The sequence below is a fragment of the Leptodactylus fuscus genome, chromosome 2 (assembly GCF_031893055.1).
Source record: "Leptodactylus fuscus isolate aLepFus1 chromosome 2, aLepFus1.hap2, whole genome shotgun sequence".
Classification (NCBI taxonomy): Eukaryota; Metazoa; Chordata; class Amphibia; order Anura; family Leptodactylidae; genus Leptodactylus; species Leptodactylus fuscus.
In genome coordinates this window covers 72649408-72672824 of record NC_134266.1, presented here as the reverse complement: position 1 = coordinate 72672824, position 23417 = coordinate 72649408, and the positions used below count along the sequence as shown (strand labels likewise).

Genomic DNA, 23417 nt, shown 5'->3' with positions numbered 1-23417 from the left:
AAGACCATTCAATGAGATTTCGGAAAATGCTTTAGGCCCTATTCACATCTGCGTTCGGGGCGTCTGCTTGGGGACCCCCTGAATGAAAACCAATACGCATTAAATAACAGTTACCTGGTAAACCCACAAACCCCATAGACTATAATAGGGTCCGTGTGGTTTCTGCACGAAACACACAGAGAGAAGAGTCCTGCAAGCAGAATTTTTCTCTGTGCATCATATTCTATGGGGTCCACAGGTTTCCTTTAGGTAACCGCTTTTTAATGCGTATAGACTTCTGTTCGGGAAGGGGGGGAGGTGTTACAATGTTGTGTATAATACAATGCAGTCGCCCCCTCTCCTCTATTCATTACTACCACTACTGTAATTCTACGAGAGGTAACAAAAATAGACAAATTGATGACAAAAGTCAAAACTAACAGAATAAAGATCTAGGGACAATGAACTGCAAATCTAGGTTAGGATGTAGCTAAAAAGATCTGGCACAAGGATTTGACCAATATCAGGAAAGCTGCTTGCTGTCTATTACTAATATCCCATCAGCAATAACAAGCACTTAGAGGAATATAGAAAAGATACTGTCTGATCCTGTATCAGCAAACTGCAGTTAGCTGACCTGAGTGCTCAAATGCAGATAGTCAAGTCATATAACCTGGTATCGGACACAGAGCAGGTACTTTGACCACTAGTAGAGGGATGAGGGAAGGGGAAAACACAGCCCACTTGCAAAAACTCAGTATATCTTGCATATAGATTACAAACACTCACGTATACAGTATTTGAAGTGAAGATGCACGGACAGCAATGGCTCTGTCGGCCCAGAATATACCACATGGAAAAAGCGAAGGAAAGTCCAGCAGCCACAAATAAAATTCCAAACCTTTATTTAGTCCACATAAAAGCGGTACAAAAGTTAATAAGATGGTAGGTATTTAGAAGGTATTTCCCATCGAAAAAAAAAAAAAAATTGCGTCCTGGCTGACTCGTCTCAGAAACTATGTTCCTTAGTCGTAGCCTACGACTAAGGAACATAGCTTCCGAAACGCGTCAGCCAGGACACTATTTTTTTTTCTATGGGAAATACCTTTTTGCCATCTTATTAACTTTTGTACCGCTTTTATGTGGACTAAATAAAGTTTTGGAATTTTATTCGAGGCTGCTGGACTTTCCTTCGTTTTTTCCAGGTACTTTGACAACAATGAGAATCAAACATTGGGAGGAATAATTTACATAAGCAAATAAAACAGCAGTGCTAGAGCAATGTATTTAGGTATTTACATAAGCCTAGAAGTATAGGTTGTATCCTATACAGGGAGGGTGGGTGGGGAAACGGGGACGGAAACACCCCACACCTTAAAGTGCAAAACATGAAAGAAAAAAAAAAAAAAAAAAAAAAAAAACAACTCTTGCCCATCAGTCCTATCCTTTTGCTTTACAGTCATGGTGGCCGAATTCACATTCCAAATAAAACAGTATATTAACAGTATCCCATTCAGCACACACAGTACAAAGTGAGATCTTCAACCACAGATACCATTACATTATGATAGACAGCTGCATGAAATCGGCTTCAGCCGCAGACACAAAAATCGCTTGTATGAAACCAGCTCCCATATGAATTAAGAGGGTAAGCAGCGGCAGGTACTGCTAACCAGCTAATCTTGGGTGGAGGAGATTAAAAAGAAAATGGAGATAAATGTTACCAGCTTCAAAATGAAATGGCGTTATTCTTAAATATATTTTGTAAATTAGATACAGTTTGTAGCATATTTACTTTAACAGAAATTCAATCTAGATTTCTGATAAACTACAGTAAGTTTACTATCAGTAATTTATGAAGGAAAAAAAAAAGGATAGTTGACTAGGAGGTATGGCCTAGAGGCTTTAACTGATCATTAGCAAGTATGGCCAGTTTTAGCAGTTTGCTGGTCTGGTAAATTCAGGCATGTACATTCAGGCATGTACACAATGTCAAAATGGAAAGAGCACAGAAATGATCGTAGAAAAGGAACTGCTGGTGCCAACCTGGGAAGGGTTAGAACGTAATTTCAAAACAATTTGAAAGTCATCAATCTACAGTGAGAAAGTTAGCAATGCTGACTTCAGCATTTTTCCCAGTTTTATTTTATTTTTTTGGGAAAGGGTTCTTAATTACAGAAGCTTCAGGCTGAGGCTCCATGTTGTGGAAAGCAGGTCTCTTGCACTCCACATTCAATCTGATCATAGCTAGACTGAATGTGGGTGGGACTGGTGAAAACAAAACTAGAATGATGGATAACCAGTGTATGCTCAGCAGGCAGAGAAAGAACTGGCTTTAGCTGATCAATAGAGGCTGTGCTAAAGCTTCATGGAATTGATAGTAAATCAGTGACAAAGAAAGCAGAAGAAAACTAGAAATCGCAGTGGTAGCCCCCCCCCCCCCCCCCTTCCTTTTTTTAAAGTAAGGAATGAGCTGCAGAGAGTGTTGTACACACACAAGAAATTCAGAGTGTGAGACAGTCAGGTGGGTCTTGTAGGGATAGAAATCGGTGTTCCTGCTAGAGGTCTTTAATACCTCACTACTACTACAGCTTAAGAATTCAACATTGAATTTCCAGTCTGCAATCATTACCAATAAACAATACAACATGTCGATCAGAGCATGACTGAAAGGTGGTGGCATCGGCTGATGTACATATAGCAGGGTGTAGGAACAATTATTCATGTCCTACACAGCTTGAATTATGTTGCAAACAGACCCTAAGTCAGTGATGACGAAACTTTCAGAAACTGAGTGCCCAAACTGCAACCTAAAACCCAATAATTTATCACAAAATGCCAATACAGCAATTTAACCATAGTACTGTGCAGATCCAAAATTGCAGACAGTTACGGACCTGCAAAATATGGTCATGTGAATGGGGCTTTAAAGCACTTCAATGATACAAAACAACTTTGTACTGAAATATAAAAGTTTGCATTTGGTACTTTTGAACAATTAATGTTCACTATTTACATCACACAGGATCTGTTTTATAGTGTTACTAGCTGGTACCCGCGACTTCGTCTGCGGTGATTGTAGAAGTGGGTATATACAGGCGCGGGTAAGGTTTTCGTACTGTGTATAAGGTATGGGATATGAAATGTAACTTTGTATCTTGTTTTTGCTGTAATTCAGAGAATACGTGAGACTTTTGTGTTGAAGCTAATTTGTATTAGAGCTGCTATACGGTGTTGTGAGAAACTTTACATAGCGACTTTGGGACAGAAGTATTTGAAGTTAACCCTTTCCCACCGATGGCATTTTTTGATTTTCGTTTTTGACTCCCCTCCTTCTAAACCCCATAACTTTTTTATTTTTCCGCTCCCAGAGCCATATGAGGTCTTAATTTTTCCTGGGACAAATTTTTCTTCATGATGCCACCATTATTTATTCTATATAATGTACTGGGAAGCAGGGAAAAAATTCTGAATGGGGTGGATTTGAAGAAAAAAATGCATTTCTGCGACTTTCTTACGGGCTTTGGTTTTACGGAGTTCACTGTGCACCCAAAATGACATGTCCCCTGTATTCTGTGTTTCCTTACGTTTCTGGGGATACCAAATTTATATGGTTTTATTTACATTTTGACCCCTTAAAAAAAAATCCAAAACTGTGTTTAAATTTTTTTTTTTTTTAAACTCGCCATATTCCGACAGCCGTAACTTTTTTATACGTGCATGTACGGGGATGTATAGGGCGTCTTTTTTTGCAGGGTCGGGTGTACTTTGTAGTTCTACCATTTTCGGGAAATGTTATTGCTTTGATCACTTTTTATTCAAATTTTTATCAGAATCAAAACAGTGAAAAAACAGCGGTTTGGCACTTTTGACCATTTTTCCCCGCTACAGCGTTTATCGAACAGGAAAAATATTTGTATAGCTTTGTAGAGCGGGCGATTTCGGACGTGGGGATACCTAATATGTATGTGTTTCACAGTTTTTAAGTACTTTTATATGTGTTCTAGGGAAAAGGGGGTGATTTGAATTTTTAATCCTTTTTATTTTTTTTTTACTTTTTTTAATTTTTTTTTTTTTTTTTTGCATTTATTAGACCGCCTAGGGGTATTGACATGGGTGGGGGGTGTCGCGGATTGTCAGAGTGGTGGGGGTCGGCAAACATGGCTGCTCCAGAGCGTTAAAGAAAGCCTCTAGATTATCATTAAGGTGAGGGGCAAAGTGGTAAAGTATATGTATATGTGATTGTGTGGGGTTAGGGGCGAGGCTGTAAAGGGCAATATGAATTTTGTGGCTTGCTATGGTCCAAAGTGTGTGAGATTGCAGAGATGGTGGTGTGAGTTTGGGTTTTGTGGGGGTCCTGGGAAAAACGTATGTGCGCTATTGTGACGAAAAGTAGCCTATTGTTTAATCGGGTGTATTAACTACGTTTGTGGAAAATTTCAGCCGAATCGGTCGAGCGGTTTTTCCGTGATTGAGGAACAAACATCCGAACATGCAAACATCCAAACACACAAACCCACAAACTTTCACATTTATAATATTAATAGGATGTTATTAAGGCCTGTAATCGTACACCTACTAATATTATATATGTGAAAGTTTGGATGTTTGTTCCTCAAAAACACAAAAATGGCTGAAGTGAAATTTGGCACATAGTTTTCAACCTCAGTTAAAATATAGGCTATTTTTTTTATCCCGGTAAGTGACATGGCTTTACAACTTATGTATTTATGTTCACATACTATATTACACTGCTCTTATCTCAGCTTCTGAGAAATCCAGGGCTGTTATTTCTCTGTGGAAACACACGCTAACCCTCAGTGTACAGGCATTTGCATATTATCTGATCTGTTCCAGGCACTGCTGACACACTGACATGGGCAAACACCTTTAATCCAAATTGGCAGTTTGTCAATTTTAAACATGCCTGGAAAAAGAGAATCTAATTTGTCGGAAACAACGCTATGAAGGAAGCCAGAAGTCATGGCGTTCTCCTCAAGCGGAGCTCACGGAGATCATTTATGCTAACAACACGCTCTTTATATGGCGTCGCCACAAACTGCTGAAATGGCGAAACAATTACAGGCACGGTTAAAGAACAACTTCAGTGCCAGGCCAACTTGAGAGCTGCTGAATCGCCAGTGCAGGTGGATCATCAACGCTAACAACACGCTCATTATGTGGCGTCCCAGCAAGCTACTGAGATGCCGCAACAATCACAGGCACAGTGTGAGGAACAAGTTCAGCAGCAGGACAGCTTAAGGGTCCACTCACATGGAGTAAACCCACGCTCATTTTGGCAGAATACACGTATAAAAATAAGACTCCCATTGACTTCAATGACATTTTTTTTACACGTGTAAAAAACGCGCCAGAAAACGAGACATTTGATGCGTTGTGTTTTTTTTTGTTGTTTTGTTTTTTTACGTGTAAAAAATCTCATTGAAGTCAATGGGAGTCTTATTTTTACACGTGTATTCTTTACACGTGTATTCTGCCAAAATGAACGCGCGTTTACTCCGTGTGAATGGACCCCAACAGCTACCAAAACGCTGGAGCAGGCAAACCATCGACGGCAGCAATTTGCTGAATATAGGCGGATCATCCACTCCAACAACCCGCAGACAAAGTCATGGGCAGAGGCTAGTAATATCATATCATACTGCATGACAAAAATAGTGAAGGGCCCCCACACAATACAATCTGCCCCTCAGAGGCCCCCACACAATACAATCTGCCCCACAGTGGATCCCACAAAGTACAATCTGCTCCACAGTGACCCCCACACAGTATAATCTGTTCCACAGATGGGTGCCCACAGAGAGAGCTCTGAGTGCCATCTCTGGCAAGCGTGTCATAGGTTCGCCACCACAGCCCTATGTTAACATAATAGGATGCATTGCGTTGTGTATGCAGAAATGATTGTATCAACCAGCAAACCCTATTTGCTGACGGATCAAGAAAATGCTCAAAGAGGCTCTATCAGCACAATTATGCTTTAAAAAGGCTATACAGGCACCGCTAATGTTATTTTAAACCCCCCCAATTTTAAAATAATACCCTACCGCTTCCCGCATCAGAATCAGGACAAAAATCTGCCATCCCCGCCCCATGTGAACAGGTCCTAAGAGCTTTAACCCCATAAAGACATAGCCTAGACCAGGGGTGCTCACACTTTTTCAGCGTGTGAGCTACTTTATTAGCTAACCAAGGCAAAAGATCTACTAGGGCGGAGCCAGGCGGATCGTGACAGCAGGAGACCGCGGCGTTCTGTGGCTGCCCAGGCATCCCCGCTGTCTGCTTGTTCACAGTGCAGGCTGAGAGTTATCTCTGGACACTGGCAGGCTGGGGCTGCGGCAGCCCCGCCTGCCAGTGTCCAGAGAGGACTCTCAGCCTGCACTGTGAACAAGCAGACAGTGGGGATCCCTGCATCCCGCGATCGACCCATACGTCCTTTGCGATCTACCAGTAGATTGCGATCGACGTATTGGGCACCCCTGGCCTAGACTAAGTCAATAACCAAGGATTAACATTTTCAGGGTAAAGGGATTGCATCACTGGGGGCCTGTATCAAGTTTGTGGTGATCAGGAGGAAGAAAAACAAAGTTCCCCCTAAGTGGTAAGTTCACAAAGGGTTTTTTGGACTTTTATTTTTAACGTGGAATCCACCTCAGAATCAGACTCAAAAAAAAAAAAAAAAACGCCTCCCATTGATTCAAAACGGGGTGAGAATAGGGTGGTCTGCAATGAGAATATGCTGTTCCTCAAGCATAATGACAAAAGGGATGTCCTTGTACCGACCACAATTCATGGTAACTGCATCACCCTTGTCCCTCTACGTGATACTAGTGCCCTTACAGTCAGCGGCCTCGGGCAGAGACCTGTGATGTCACAGGGAGTGACATCTCATGCGCTTTGCTGAGGCTGCTGATTCGCCTTACGTCAACGTTGGACTGAAAAGACCAGACCGTTCTGGGAGGCACCGTAGCATTGGGGGAAAGGAGAGTACTTTTGTTTTTTCCACTGCACCTGCACTATTTATAGAGGACCTTTCATCAGATTGGGCACAGGCAGTTCTATATACTGCAGGAAAGCTGACAGTGCGCTGAATTCAGCGCACTGTCGGCTTTCCCGATCTGTGCCCGGTGTAAAGCGCTATCGGTCCCGGTACCGTAGTGCTTTACAGTCAGAAGGGCGTTTCTGACACTTAGCCAGGGACGCCCTTCTGCCCAGCAGCGCCTATCGCGCTGTACTGTGGAGCGGGGAGGAACGCCCCCTCCATCTGCTTACAGTGCTCGTCCATAGACGAGTGTTATCAGGAGAGGGACGGGGGAGTTCCTCCCTGCTCCACAGTAAAGCGTGATAGGTGCTGCTGGGCAGAAGGGCGTCCCTGGCTAAGATTCAGAAACGCCCTTCTGACTGTAAAGCGCTATGGTACCGGGACTGATAGAGCTTTACCCGGGGCACAGATCGGGAAAGCCGACAGTGTGCTGAATTCAGCGCACTGTCAGCTTTCCAGCAGTATATAAAACTGCCTGTGCCCGATCTGATGAAAGGTCCTCTTTAAAGGAAGTCTATCATTGCCTAGATCTTTTTTAAATAAGCATATCTTTACAAAACCTTTAGAAAGGCTATTCTAGGCATAGAAATGAATGGAAGCACCTGGTACTTCCGCTTTGACCGCGGCCGGCCGCTTAACCCCCCGCGTGCCGGCTATGTCCATTCATTTCTATGCTCATCTCTACTAAAAGTGCCTTTAATGGGGTTGTCCAGGCAAAAATGGAGCTGCTGTGTTCTGGTGGACGTACAGGTACGTCCTGGCAGAACTAGACAACCACTTCCCGGATGTATATAGTCTATGAAGTGGTCCGGAAGTGGTTAACTTTAAATCAGCCAGGAGCTGTGAAGAAAAAAAAAAAAAAAAAAAAAAAAAAAAAAATGTCAAACTCGCCTATCCCCAATGCTCCGGTTTCCTCCTGCTCAACGGGTCTCATCTGGAGTTCCGCTGAAGCTGCCGATTGGCCTCCGCGCTCATGTTGCCTCTGAGGCCAATCAGCGGCCTTAGGAGGAGACCCGTGATGTCACAGGTAGTCACGTGACCGCTGAGGCCAATCAGCTGCTTCAGTGGAACTCCAGAAGAGACCCGTTGAGCAGAAGGACACTGGAGTATCGGGGACAGGAGAGTATGATTTGGTTTTTTTTTTATGCCCCCTAGCTGTTACACAAGCAGTTTAGAAGCCTTTAGCACAGGGCACACATGTACAGGTTTTGTTTCCAAGCAGTTTTTCGATTACTGTGTGGTGACAAAAGTAATGCACCTGTCCACCAAATGACTGTGGACACATTTTCAGTCACTGGAAGTAAGCAGAGATCTAGAAAACTATGAGGAATTGATACAGGAAGTAAATTGGAAAAGCTGCCGCAAAAAAAAAACAAAAAAAAAAAACTATAGGAACTTGTGGTGCAGGAAGGGTATATTCTGCATCTGCCTATCTCTTTCAACACAACTATTGTAAAATGCAGAAGACTAGACATTTCAATACCCTGCAGGATTCCTGGTATATGTCAACATATACTCTAGGAAAATTTTGGACTATATGCTGACAGTACATTGCAGCCCAGAAATGTGTGGGCCTCTCTTCCAAACTAAAATTCCCATATCACTGTGGCATTCTTAGGCCTGCCAAATACGAGTTACTGTTTCCGGATACAACATTTACCGCTAGGGTCTACTCCTTAATGGCCACATGACCAATATCACAGGTAAACAGCAGTTTTTATCAAAAAAAAAACAAAACAAACCTGTGCATCCATTTACAACCAGCGGTTTCCGCTCAATGTAGACTTGACCCAACTGATCCGTACCTGAAGACTTGTACCATGACAGACACTTCTGGCATAACCACAGGATTTGCCATAAACTTCTGATAGGCACAATCATCATTAGACCTGATGCCAAAGCAGAACCCATCGTTTGCTATACAAATACTGTATTCTATATGACTAGAGTCGCTTCAGTGCTTCAATTCTAAGAATTGACATTGCAAGAAAATTTAACACTTGCTGCCAAACTCCCCCACAAGTTACAGTGCATTGTTAGGGCTACAAGCAACAATACCTATACCGTGTTTCCCCGAAAATAAGACAGTCTTTATTAAATTTTGGTCCTAAAGATATGCTAGGTCTTATTTTCAGGGGATGTCTTTTGATAATTTTATTGTTGTGTGCTGCTGCCACCACTGCGCTACGCTGAGATGTGCTTGCTGCGCAAAGACTATATGAAGAAAAACATTGCAGCCGGCTGAACGCTGTGTGCGGTGCTCAGTGTGCACAGGAAAGCCAGCTGCTGCCGTGATACCGTACGTTGCATCCATTGTTCGTGCTGCTGTGGGTTGAGCAGGGAGAGTGGACCCCTCGCCGCATACGATGCTTAGTGTATGCACAGCGGTGTCTCCCAGCTCATCCTACCGCAGCAGGAACAGTGGATACAACGTATCGCAGCGGCACACAGAACATTGCACACAGTGTTCAGCCGGCTGCAATGTTTTTCTTCATACAATCTTTGCGCAGAAAGATTATTATTATTGGGGCATGTCTTACTTTCAGGGGGTGCTTTATATTAGGCAATTCAACAAAACCTCTGCTGTGTCTTAATTTCAGGGGATGACTTATTTTCAGGGAAACAGGGTAGATCACATATTTGTGTGTGTGTGTTCAAGCTGGTTGTTACACAACGTCTCCTGAATGTTGAGCTCCACTCAGCCATTTCAAAGTGTCCATCAGACTTGAATGGGTAACGCCATGGACATGTTCAGCCGCATCTACATGAAGGTGCATTTTATGAAGCCCTGTACCAAAACACTGCCTTCTTTCACCCAGTGAAGAGGTATTTTCCTTATGCCCTTTTCAGATAGATGACTGCCATACCATAGGCCCTGGGAGTTTCATTTTCCATCTGCTGTATAGTAGCTAGAACGTAGGGTGCCGTTAATGGAATTTAAAATTAGGTTTAAAGATTTTCAAAACAGCAAAATCCAGCCTGCAAGAATATTAGTCAATTTTAACTGTAAGGGGAGCAATTCCAATAATTAGAACACATAAGGGAACGACTGAATAAGGCGGACACACAATATCACTCAAGTCAAGTAAGGTCAAAGCGCAAATGTGTTGGGATTCAGCATTGTAGCCATCAGTGGTATTTACTACCTATATCATCTTGACAACTCATAACCTGTAGACAAGTCTTCACTGAAGGGTTTTCCCAGAGAAACCTTTCAAAATGCATTTCCAGCAAACAGCTGCCACTGCCAGTAGAAGTAATGAAGCAAGTCAGTAATGTCGTATTGCATGGCGGCCACTACAAGGACAGTTCGGCCATAATAGGAGTGTTAATAACAGTGTCTCTGTTCTAACTAAGGACCCTTTCTATGATGGCCATATGCTCTAACAGAACACATGGACGGGGTTGTCTTCATGAACCAATTTACAGATTTAAGAAATTGTGCAACTTGGCCCATATCTAGAGAACATGGCATAAGTTGTCATGATTCCAGCCAGACAGAAGCTGCAAAGTTCTAATTTCCCCCCAAATTAGAACTTGAACACCTATGAATGCAAGGGTAAATATGCAACAATACAAGCCGGTGACAGACTGTATAACTTTGCCCTATTCCAACTGCACCAAATTCTAGCCCAAATTCTAGAGCCCTGGTCTAAATAATGGAACTTTCACGGATGACAAGAACGGAGGGTACAAGGGGCGAGATATCCATAATGACATATCTTAGGCAATGCTAAGATTAGGTTGAAACACAATGTTCACTGAGCCTAGCACCAAGGGCAGTTGCAGACGACCATGGTGTAGGTCAGTGTGTTGCCGTATATTTCATGGAGAGAACACTGACCCATTCTATTCTATGGTCCCGTACACATGACCGTGATTTTCACGGTCCTGCGTACGGGCTGCATCAGATGGGACATGTCCTATCATTGCCCTATTTTGCAGTGCTTCTGTGGCTCCTATTCATCTAATGAAAGGAGACGAGGAAGCACGGCCCGTGCACGGGTGGCACACGAAGACATCTCAGTGCCGTCCATGTGCAGCCCATGCTTTTAAATCCCAGCAGGCCGGGTCCAGCGTGGTTGTCTGCAATCAGCCTTAAGTCAGGAAAACATTCATATGCATATATTAACACAGACTTCCACAATAGTTTAGTCTTGGCCTCCATTTGGCTGGTGAGCATTAGCATAAGGTTTTATTTTCTATTACAAACCAGGTCGCTGCCCTGCCATCTTTTTAAAAAGTTGTGAGAGCAGCAGAAAAAGAATAAAGTGGAACATTAGCGGACATAGAACAGCCATGCTCTGCCATTCCATATAATAAGCCCCACACAGTATATATTGAACCTCGATATACTGAAATGTTTATTTCTAGGATCTTAAAAACACCTGTTGTCAAAAAGATTTTCCTTACAGTGGAAGTCCTCGCTGGCTGTGATGTCCTGCATCACTTTCCTTATATCGCTGGTTGGTCTCAGCAGTAATGTGACTGCTAAAGACAGTCAGCGGTCTAAGGAAATGACACGGGACTTCACAGGTAGTGACATCTCGAGTCTTTCGCCGAGGCCGCTGACTGGCCTCAGCGGTCATGTACGGTGGGGACTTCAGCCAGAAGAAAACATTGGAGCAGCAGGACCAGACCACCAGGACAGTAGAGTGTTTTGTTGCCCCAAACCTCCCCCTCCCCAATTTTTATTTTTTTAAATCGACAGCCACTCTAAGGCTAAAGGCATGTAAGTGAATAGGATTCTGATAATGCCACTAAATCAACAGTAAGAACAAGCAAAAGTTAATAGTACAGTTAGGCTACATTCATATGTGCCCCATAAATAAGACCAGTGTTGGATCGATCACATGACAGCACCCAATGGATCCCATTCACCAAGGTGATCCGTTGGGTTTTCATCAAGGTGTTGGACAGTTTACTAGACAAAATGGTGCAGCAACCTTCTGCATTTTACCTAGTGTTTGTAACGATCTAGAACAGAGCCTCAGATGCAGAAGAAGAAGAATTAGAAATAAGTTAATTTTGAAACTCCTCCATAGATGTTTCAAGTGCCCAAAAAAAGAGAAGTTTTTGAAAACTTCCAAACATAAATATCTAATATTTTGAATTCTCATCCCTAATATAACTCATTTCAACAAAATTACCGGCTTCCTGAAATAAAGACAAGTATTCAAAGGTCAGAAAATACAATCAAAGTAAGCAGATGACTGCTAAGATACCACAAAAATAAGCAGGTGTAGTCATACTTGGGCACAATGTCTGCTAACAACAATGCTAAGGGACACCAAGAGCACCCAAAGGTCCCAGTAACTATAAAAGGGTCCACCGCTCCAGGATTTTCCCAAACCAAACAGCACTCCCCTATTTTGTCTGGCATTTTTTTACAGAATCTGCCATACAGTTCTTGGCAGATACGGCATTAAAGCGGCAGCTTGGGTTTCTGACATAAATTTACAAGTCTGTTTATTGTGTGAATTAATCACGGTTTGTATTGACCCCATAACCACAGCCAAGTATGGGCAGTATGGAAGTATGGGCATTTTCGTAATACAGAAGTTTAGGTTACTTTAGCTGACCTTACCTGCCACAGTTGAACCTTAGCGTTGAATTCACACACTGCAAGTTTGTAGCACAAATATCCCATTCATATAAATGGGGCTTGCAGAAATGCACGCACTTGGTTTTCTGCCAGCTCCATCCATTAGAACCCAAATACACACAGGATGGCTCCCAATAAGACTTCTGTAGATGGTAAGGGTGAACAATCTTCCTGTATACAAACTAACAACGTAAAAGAACCGTACAGAAGAGCAAGAACATTTATAAACAAACTTTAGAAGACCACAATAGAAATGTCAAATTACCTGCGGAAATGTGACATTTCTCTTTATTAGGAACCTGTGGCTCACCAAGAAGTGCAAAACTGTTCTTGTACCTGTCAGAGCATGATGTCAGTTCTAGTTTTGGAAAAACTAGAGAAATCAATACTTAAGGGGAAAAAAAAAGGTAAGCCTGGACAGACGCAGCATAATTTTGCTGCTGTTTGAGCCAAAGCCAGGAGGGGCAAAAGGGAGAAGTATAGGTGCTTACTTGATATTTCCCATTCCTTTGGAAGACACTTGCTTTGGCTAAAAAAAAAAAAACATCCAACAAAACAAATGCTGCATGTCTCCAGCCTAGCAGTCTGTCCATGCACATCCTTTACCAAGCCTAGAATCAAAATCAATATCTTTTGCCTTTGGGCGCAAGGCTACGTTCACATTGGCACAGCACTATTGCAGATTCTTCCCTGACAGAACATTCACTGCATACAGAGTTCGCTTTCCTGGCAAAATCTAATTGACGTTATAAATCAATAGGGCTGTCTGGCACTGGCACTGTATAACATAACATCATGGTTATTGCTGCCGATGCAAACAGACCTAGAAAGCTAGCCATATACTAGATTGTTGACTGAACCCCGATTTTGGTATATGGTGCCCTCCCCTTCCTTCCCCTACAGCACAAGTTGGGAAGGATAAGGATCTGGCTGTTATTAGACTTCAACTGTTCAATACTTTTGCTTTTAGGAAGGTAAACTTATACTATAAGTGTATGGCAGGAACTTCCTCCCCCTCCCCATTCAGGGCACACAGCTGCTCGGCCAAGCATGCATGTGTATGTTGGGAACAGGGGACTGGGTGAAGTATCTGTAGACCCAAGAGGCTGTGGAGTCGGCATCGTAAATCTAGACAAATTTTGGGTGGAGTCGGCATCGTAAATCTAGACAAATTTTGGGTGGAGTCAGAAAAAAGTTGACATCTTTGGCTTCAAAATAAGAATTAGACATTTTTAATTACATTTTTCTAAATAGCTTATTGCATATACATCCTCACAGAAATATAACCAGTAGCCCTTTAATGAATTAGAGGATCTTTACAGCTGCCGGACATTTATGAAAAGTCAGACTATGGAAAAAAGTGGTTTGGCCCATCAACTCCACAACAGTGTCCACCAAAGAAGCTTTGCAGCTGACAGCTACCTTATGCTTATATATGGTCATCCTAAGAGGTCTCATATACTGCAACCCAATGCTTTAGTACCTGCATTCAGAATTGTGCAAATTCAGAGAGAACAAGAATCTGGAAAAATTAGGTCTGAGAAAGGAAATGGAAGTGAAAGGGAAAAAAAAACCAAACAGAAGAAATTTACCAGACAGTGCACCTTGGTTACACCACATAATATGTGTAGTATACTGTAACATAGGTAACAGCGGTTATCAGGACTCTGGAATTAGGACCAGTATTGGGTGGAGTAGGAAAAAATGTTACCTTCTCAAGACATCAAAATAAGACTTTCAATTCTATTACACAAAGATCAATATTGTGGAAACAATTACATGCATGTATTTACTATCATAGGAAGGAAATCTCTAGGTCTGACTTATTAGAGGGACTTTATTGCGTCTTTCTGACCAGTCGTCTAGGAAGGAGTCAGGCTGTGAAAAACAGAGGGGTGGGAGTCAGAGGTTTGGCCTACCAACTCCACAGCCCTGCTGGCTAGAGCAGATATTCAGAACACATATGGTGGACCAGAGGGTGAAAAAGCTCCATATACATGAGTCATAGGAGAAGACATTTTATACTGATACTTGTGCCTGACGTGTAGGGTCACAGATGTCTGACAGTAAATGTCTGCCATAGCAGGCCTGACTGCACACAGCTCTCATCCATGTATGTGAGACAGCCAGACAATACCTGACCCTCAATACCCTGCCCAGAGTGTGTGCATGTATATACATATATATACTCCTATCTGAGGACACAGATGGTGGAGCTGCTGTGCTAGTCAGGGCCTGCACAGAGGTTACAATGACACCGGCAAACAACGTCAGACTGACAGTCACCAAATCCAGGACTGGATTCCCACCAGACTGCGCTGCACTAGGCCCGGCTTCGTGTCTACTTACATGTCCGGCAGTTTCCGTCTTTATTTTACACGGAGGGCTGCTCAGGTGCAGGCCAGGGCCGAGGGGGGCAGCCCGCTCCTGTTAGAGGGCTTCAGCCGGGGGAGAAGCGGCAGCCATTTAAATAAATTAGTCAGAGGCCTGTAATTGCAGGCAGGGCCTACATGTCTCTCGCTGATTTTCCCCCACCCACCCCCTCCAAATCACTCCACCTCAGTAATGGCGTTTGGCAGAAAGCAGAAGAGAAGAGGGAAGGGGGAGGAGAAAGCGAGAGGGCAGAGGGAGGGAGACAGATAGAGGAAATGCCGGCCTGCCGGGCACACACAGGCTGCTGCGCACACACTGGACCAGGCAGCGGCTAACGGGGCGACCCCCACCCTCCCTCTCTGAAGAGGGCGCGGGCAGCTAGGGGTTAAGTGGAAATAAATAAAACTATACGGGGACTGAGGAGAGAGGTGAAGGGGAGGGGGAGCTACAGGGCAGCAATGGCTTCTGGAGGAGGAGAGAGGAAGAGGAGGAGGTGGAGTGCTAGATCATCCTCAGTCAGCCCCAGACAGGATGGGGGAGAGCAGAGACGTCAGCCATTTTCCTTTACACTTCATCATGTAGAAAAAAAAAAAAAAGGGAGGCGGAGAGGAGGAAGACAGCAGGGTGGAGGCACAGTGCACACATAACGTTATTACATGTCATGTATGTTTACACGTATGAGGCAGGCCCGGCCATTAGTAGCCATTGCCAGGGGCTCTCGGGTACCTGGGGCTTCCCCGCTCAGGTATCATGCAGCCCCCAAACCAATGCGACAGGACCCCCGCAGCCAGCCATGTACTCACCGCCAACTAGTGAGCCCTGGTTCCCTGCTGGAGAGCCTCAGGAGCCGATCTGCTGCTCATAAGAGAGGCGCCCGGAGAGCCATTGAGTGAGCGCGGCCGCCTCTTAGCGCTATGTTCATACACAATAACGTATAGCGGTGCGGCTTCCTTTATATCCTCCCCCACAACTTCCAATGCGTTAATAAACTTCTTGGCGTTGCCTCTCGCGCCGGTTTCCCTGCCGGTGTGCACGGCCTGTCAGCGGCTGATCCCGGCGGTGCGCTGCGCCTCCGTCCTTTCCCCTTCCGCTTATATATTTATTTATTCCTGGCTTCTCCAGTCTCGCAGTGTCTCTCTTTTTGGCCGCCGGTGCGTTTTTCCTGCGTCATGAGCACAAGCAGCAGCTTCAGCTGAGCACCTCCTCCTCTCCCACCATCATCGACATCAACCACCTCCTCTTCCTCCTCATGCCCGGACATACACACTGTCACATTGCGAGCCGGCAGCTTCATTTACGGCATTAGCTTAACGTTAGAAATAACGGGCGGAATACGCAAGATAGCAGCGAGGAGAGGGAGAGATACTCCCGGTATTATGTGCGGTACCGCTGGTGTACTGTGTGAGAAGTTTTCATGCAGAACACCCTAAACCCTGGAAGTCTCTGGTCATGTAGCCCGGGCCTGCAGGATGGAGAGAGGGGTTTCTATTATTTGGAGTGGGGGTCTTTTTGACTATTAGGGCAATAGTTTGGTAAGCAGAACACAAAGTGTAACTAATCTTTTTATTTTTCTGAATTTCATGAAGGGAACAAACTTTAATGTAGAAAATTGCTTGTTTCTTCACTTATTTGTCTTCTGTCACAAATCGGTACAATAGAAGTCTATGGAGAAGAGGAGATCTCAAAGCAGGGAGACTGATTTCTTCACAGCACAGCTGAATTCTCAGGAACTACTATCTAGTCTTCTGACAGAAATAAGTGATTTAAGGCTCCACAGGTCATCCTGCAGCAAAAAAGCGTAGCGTGAAATCCGTGGCAGCAACGCATTGCGGATATTCCTGCGGCGCTTTTGACAGAAAGTTCACAGAGGTTTCTTCTGTGGATTTGCTGATAAAATTATACCTGTGGGGAAACCGCTGGGGTTTCTGTAGATATAATTGACATGCTGCAATTTCCAAAACTGTGCCAGTTTTGGAAATCGCGGTGTGTCTGCACCACGATTTGTACCACAAAGTGGGCATGGGATTTGCTAGAATCCCATTCACTTTGCACTGACTGTAAAACGTCATGATTTTTCCTGTGGCATTTCCGCTATGGGCAAATCACTGCGTTTATGTCCTGTGGGGGTCTCGGCCTAAAGATATTTTCTGGGACCTTTGAAATTCTTCTTCAGTTGAAGATTATGGCGGGTCTGATACCTAAGGGCTCGTTCACACGGGGTGGCCGATTTTGGCACCGAGAGTGACGCAGAGAGCCGCGTTACTCTCGGGTCAAAACCTGCCTGCCACGACCGTCGCAGCTTCCCCTTCCAGAGTCGGCTCAAATGAATGGGCCGAGTCCAGAGGTTGCTGCCACCAGGCGGAAGCCACAGCTCAGCGAGCCACGGAATCCGCCTGAAGAAAGGGCAGGTCAATTCTAGTAGTGCTAGTAGTCTCCATAGACCACCATTGGAGGCGGATTTTGAGGCGAAATCCGCTGTCAAAATTCGCCTCCTTGCCCCTGTGTGAACTAGCCCTTAGACCCCCTTGGGTCAGTTGGTTGAAGCAATAGTGGCACTTCCTGACTTTTGCTTCCCAGGCCAATCATGTCAGTTCATTGATCTCATGGCTTGATTGCGACTCAGTCCCACTTAAAGAGGACCTTTCATGTCTTCAGAGATGTGCAATGTTATATACTACGAGAAAGCCAACAGTGCACTGTGAGAAAGGCAAACCTTAGCAGCTAGTGTCTTCACTGGGCAGTGTGAGGAAGAATTTTTTTGAGAGAAGTCCTCAGTAGTTGATACCTTTTTTAATGGCTAACTTAAAAAGTTTTTTGATGATATATCGAGCTTTCGAGACTATAAACGTAATAGGAGCACTGCAGATACCCTATATTCAGCCAGACTGAATTCCAAGTGGGGAGAAAAAAACTCAGTCCTCAAGCTCAGGGAAGGGGCAGACAGACAACCAAAACACCCCCTCCCCTTCTCCAGCACCCATTTTAATTTATGAAATTTTCCAGTAGCTGCTGCATTGACCCCCCTTGGCTTATACTCGAGTCAATAAGTTTTCCCAGTTTTTTGTGGTAAAATTAGGGGCCTTGGCTTATATTCGGGTCGGCTTATACTCGAGTATATACGGTACTAATTATGACAAGACCTTTTTCTCTTTATTGTACTTGAAATGTCTCGAGATAGGAAACAGCAATGCTTACTCAAAGCCATAGACACCAACAAAGACCAGTAGCTTACCTATAGCTGCAGTCCAATTGTCCCTGGAAAAATGTGCTGACATCGTACTGGATTTCCCTGTCACAGTACTTACTCTTCATGATGTACATGGCATATAGTGTACCAGGTCCAGCCTAAGCACATTTCAATGGCTAGACAACTCAGACTACACTGTGCCGTACGTATGCCTTCTAATGACACCCTTGCACTCTGCCCTGTTACCAAAATATTCAGGATAAGGGGGAGGAAGTACAACAGTAAAACAACCTGTACACAAATGTATTTTTTGATGAACTGTATTTAACTGATGTAACAAGAAACTGTAGAATTTGGTCATGTGAATGATGAATCTATTGCTAACTCTGATTTTGAGTTCTTTTGTAGATGGCTCTCAATTTGGGAAGGATGGTAAATTCTATAACAGATATGCCATGGTCACTGAAAACAAGCAGAACCATTAACCCCACTGGCCTCAGCTCAAGAAGCTGAATTGTAAACGGTCACTGAAACGGTGTAAAACTGCTGAGGGTAGACCCACTATGCCTTTGATATAGAATACAACTATGGTCTGATCTGGAGAGCAAGAGCTTTCCTTACGTTTAATGGTAAGCCTATAAAGGATTCCCATGCTGTTCAGTAACTGACGGAGGCCTAACTTCTACCCAAACAGGTGGGTATAGTTAAAGTCAAGGCACAAACCAAGGCTTGATACAAAAGAAAGTAAAGGTAACGCAAGGGCAGATGCTGCCGCCAAACTAGCTGCAGAAAAAAAAAAATTCTAGGGAACATGCCTCAATACACATGGTCACCATACCAGAGAAAGTTTCTCAGCTCTCTTTTCAGGTTCTAAAAACATTGCAACACCAAACTGGCCCAGAAGAAAAGAAGACTTGGGAGCAGCAAGGTGCAAAAAAAGGCCTGATGACCAGTGGTAAAAGAGTATGGTAACCAAGAGTATTGTTCCCAATGATGGCACAAGCAGCTCATTCTCAAGTTCACCACTCAAAAACATCCATTTGTGACCTGGTGAACAAACGATAGTTAGCTCCAGGTTTTGGCATGATTTCAAGCCTGCATGACATTTGCTAGGCATAATATGGACCAAAAAGTAAAGGTTCCTCAAAAACACACCCGAAAGCCCTTGTACCCATTTCAGAGATTGCAGGTTGACTATATACAGTTACTATTATACAGAACCTGATGCAAATAACTCAGTAAGGGCTCGTTCACATCTGCGGCCCGGTCTCCGTACTTAGGTTTCCGTTTCCTGCCTAAAACACAGGCAGGATACGGAAACCTGCAGGAGTCTTTCTCACCCATTCATTTGAATGGGTGAGAAAGCTGCGCGGCAGTGAGCGTTTTGCGCTCTCCGCCGTGAAACCGGGTTTTATAATCCGGTCACAGAGTCGGACATGCAGTACTCTGTGTCCGGATAAAAAAATCCGGTTTCGCGGCGGAGAGCGCAAAACGCTCACCGCCACGCACGGCCGGACCCGGTCTATGGTTTCCGTCTTCTGGCATGCAGAAGACGGAAACCATAGTACGGAGACCCCAGACGCAGGTGTGAACCCAGCGTAATTTCTGGGCAACTAGAATCTCCAAGCACTGAGGCAAAAACAGTCCTGGGTGTGTCTCGCTCTCCTAACTGGAGTGGAACCAGGCCCGGAGTTCTTCACCAGAGCTCCTGATGGTGGAGTTGGACTTGGTAAAAGTCAGAGGCGACGCACACCCAGCGAACCCCAAGTAGGAGGACCCAGAAGGACCCAGTCACTAACCTTAGAGTGAAGTCCAAGAGAGCGGGAAGGATTGGAGTTGCAAATGAGCAGGAGGGTAATCCAGGGAATACACGTAGATACCTGAGGAACAAATCTATGGTCAAGCAAGCCAGGTCGATAACTGAAGGTCACGTGGTAGCAGGAGGCAGAAGCGTAGTCAGGGAAGCCGGGTCATACACAGGAGGTCAATGGAGTAGTCAAATCAGGATCCAAACGGGGGGTCAGATGGAAGCCAAAGGTCATACACAGGACGTCAGGAAAGTGCCAAATCAGGATCACAGAAGAGAGGTTTGTAAAGCAAGCCAGGTCAAATAATCCAGGGAATCCAAGAGAAGTGACAGAGAGCAGGAAGGAAGCAGGAGAGGCTCGTCACTGGGGAGCTGATACCATGGTGTAAAACGAATAACCAGTGACTGGTCCTGACGCTAGCGAGAAACCAGAACCTCCGCACACTCAAGCGGAGGCCTCCGGCCTACGCCAGAGCCGGAACCAGCAGTGATCCCGGCGCTGGACAGGGATCGGGTTGGGCGCCTCCACGCAACACAGCTGAGGTCCCTGCCCGTCCTAAGAACGTGCTTGTGTGTGTGTTTATCTCTTTTCAGGATGGCCTGAGGCATATATGGTACAGAAAGCCACCGCAAATAATTCCCATCACATGACCATGGACCGTAAACCACATGACCATGCAAGCAGAGATCTAGAAAACCGTGAGGAATTGATACAGAAAGTATATTGGAAAATTGTGTACCTTTTTATTGTACATTTGGTTGTCAATATTGGTCTGAAAGTGGCCAACCCCTTTAACTTTCAATTGTGGTTAAACAGACTGGATTAGTGAGAGGAACTAGTGGCACTCCCAAAGTCTGCGCAACCTGCAAATCCAGAAAATAGGCCACTGACCCACAATCAACAAAAGCATTACCTAAGATACTACATTCAGAAAACTGAATCTTAACAGGCAAAAAAATTTCTGCTGAGAAACGATGGGACATACCTGCTTCCTGAAAACCACCTAGATGCTGAAGTTTTCCACCACAGGACACTTGGAACATTCTTTCAAAACATGATCAGCATCCCCACTATTCTACTAATATTATAAAAAAAGTTTGTGTATTTGGATGTTTGTTCCTCAATCACAGCCAAACGGCTGAATGGATTTTGTTGAAATTTCACAAACACTGACATATTGCCCAGGAAGGAAGGATAGGCTACTCTAAATGTGGGTCATTCACCCCAAATCGCGACTGCGACCCTCAAAATTTCACTCCGGCTCTGCTGTAGGCGCTGGCGTTACGCCAGCAAGGTCTTTCCATGCACCTCCTATTGGTGTGGTGTGGGCGGGCTATGGAGCCAGCGCTGCGGCACCATATGTTGCTGGCGAAGTGTGGGCGGGGCGATTGACCGGGGAGATGGTAATCAACATGACGGCAGCCTGCATGTTCCGCCGGCCGCTGCCAGCATGCCAGCCGGCTACACAGGCCCGCTCATGCCAGCAGATGTTGCGGCCTACACAGCATGCACATGGTGAGTCCAGGGGGGTGACTGGTGTCCGCAACGAGCGTCCCCATTAACCCTAACGGCACCTCAGTCACAGCTGACAGACGCACCATGTCCTCCGCCGGCGCGTGGGCGCTGCAATGTTCCTTCCTTGCTATGTTCCTTCTCCCCGCCGGCACCCGGGGCCAGCGTCACGATGCTATGGCAGCCGGCACCAGGACCAAGCTCCGGGCCGGCGTCACGTTGCTATGGCAGCTGGGAGCCTTGTGCAGGTCCCCGGCCTTTCGGTCTTTCGCTCCTACTGCAGCCTATGCTACGTAGCCTGCAATAGAAGCGCTGGTATAGCATAGCATAAAACCGGCGCTTCTACTGCAGGCTACGTAGCATAGGCTGCAGTAGGAGCGAAAGACCAACAGGTCGGGGACCCTGCGCAAGGCTCCCAGCTGCCATAGCAACGTGACGCCAACCCCGGAGCTTGGTCCAGGTTCCGGCGCAGAGAAGGAACATAGCAGCGCCCACGCGCTGGTGGAGAAAATGCTGACCAATGCGCTAGAAGGGTTAATGCGGAGGATCATTGCGGCCACTGAACGGTATTATGCAAAGCATAGCATAAAACCCGCGGTTCTATTGCTGCCTATGCAGTGCAGAAAACAGGCGCGTCTATTGCAGCCTATGCTACGTAGCCTGCAATCGAGGCGCCGGTATTATGCAATGCATTGCATAACACCATCGCTTCTATTGCACCCTATGCTACGTCACTTGCAATAGCAGCGCCGGTATTATGAAATGCATGGCATAAAACTGGTACTTCTATTGCAGGCTATGCTACATGGCCTGCAATCGAAGCGCCGGTATTATGCAATGCATTACAATACATTACCATTGTAATGCATTGCATTACTAATCACAAACCCTGGGGTTCGAGACCCCTAGAGAGTGCAATAAATGCACAAACAAAATTTACAAAAAAATGACCAAAACATAAAACGCCACTTTCCCTAGAACACATTAAAAACTCATTACATACTGTGAAACGCATACATCTTATGTAGGGACTGTAGGCAGCGCGGACAAAGTCGCGGGTAATGCTAGTAAGAACATAACCCTAACTATCTCCAAAATATTCTTCTGTCATGAGCCAACATTGTGGAACAAAGTTGCCTCGGTTCAGTATGTGTCTTAGGAATGACTTGCACTGAGTCTGAGAATCAGAATTGTCACCAAACAGATACATGTACTTATAATAAATGCTCTTCTACAGAAACCAAAACAAACTCTACTAAAATTTACACAGTGAGGTGGAACATGGGTCAAAAGCAGAAGTGGATGCAATAGGCAAAATCAGAAGATGAGAGTAATATCCAGAAATCAAGCCAAGGGTCACAAAACCAAATGAGTGCGTCAAAGCAAAATCAGGAGGAAAATCCAGGGAGTAAGCCAAAGATCAAACACACACAAAATGGAGAGCCAAACAAGGAATAGCAAACTAAATTAGTCAATATAGTATAAAGGCCTCGTCAGCTGCTAATTGGTCAAGACATGGAAGTACACAACACAAAATCTTCCCCAGGTTGTCATGGCAGCCTTTTAAAAGCAGTTGCTGAAAGGGATTCTATCATTAAATTGCTATTTTTTTCTCACTAACACGTAGGAATAGCCTTAAGAAAGGCTATTCTTCTCCTACCTTTAGATGTCTTCTCCGCGCCACCGTTCAGTAGAAATCCCGATTTTCTTCGGAATGCAAATGAGTTCTCTCACAGCTCTGGGGGTGGTCCCCAGTGCTCACACAGCACTGGGGACCACCCCCAGAGCTGTGAGAGAATTCTCCAGCGCCGCCTCCATCTTCGTCTGGAATGGCCTCTCTCCGCATCTTCTTCCGGTGCTGGCTTCAAACTTCTACACATGCACAGTCGGCTC

The 23417-nt window shown here is 44.9% G+C and overlaps 1 protein-coding gene across 3 annotated transcripts in view; it reads right to left on the bottom strand.

Annotated features, from left to right (window-relative positions):
• The window catches only part of USP9X (ubiquitin specific peptidase 9 X-linked), an 80451-nt gene extending 64207 nt beyond the window's left edge, over positions 1-16244 (bottom strand). For 2 of the 3 annotated variants that reach the window (XM_075263981.1, XM_075263983.1), the window contains exon 1: positions 15821-16244. The gene's annotated coding sequence lies outside the window, so the exon portion shown is untranslated. Of the gene's footprint in view, positions 1-14993; positions 15772-15820 lie in introns of those variants that run through there. The other variant, XM_075263982.1, reaches the window with a different exon arrangement.
• Positions 16245-23417: the final 7173 nt, after the last annotated feature.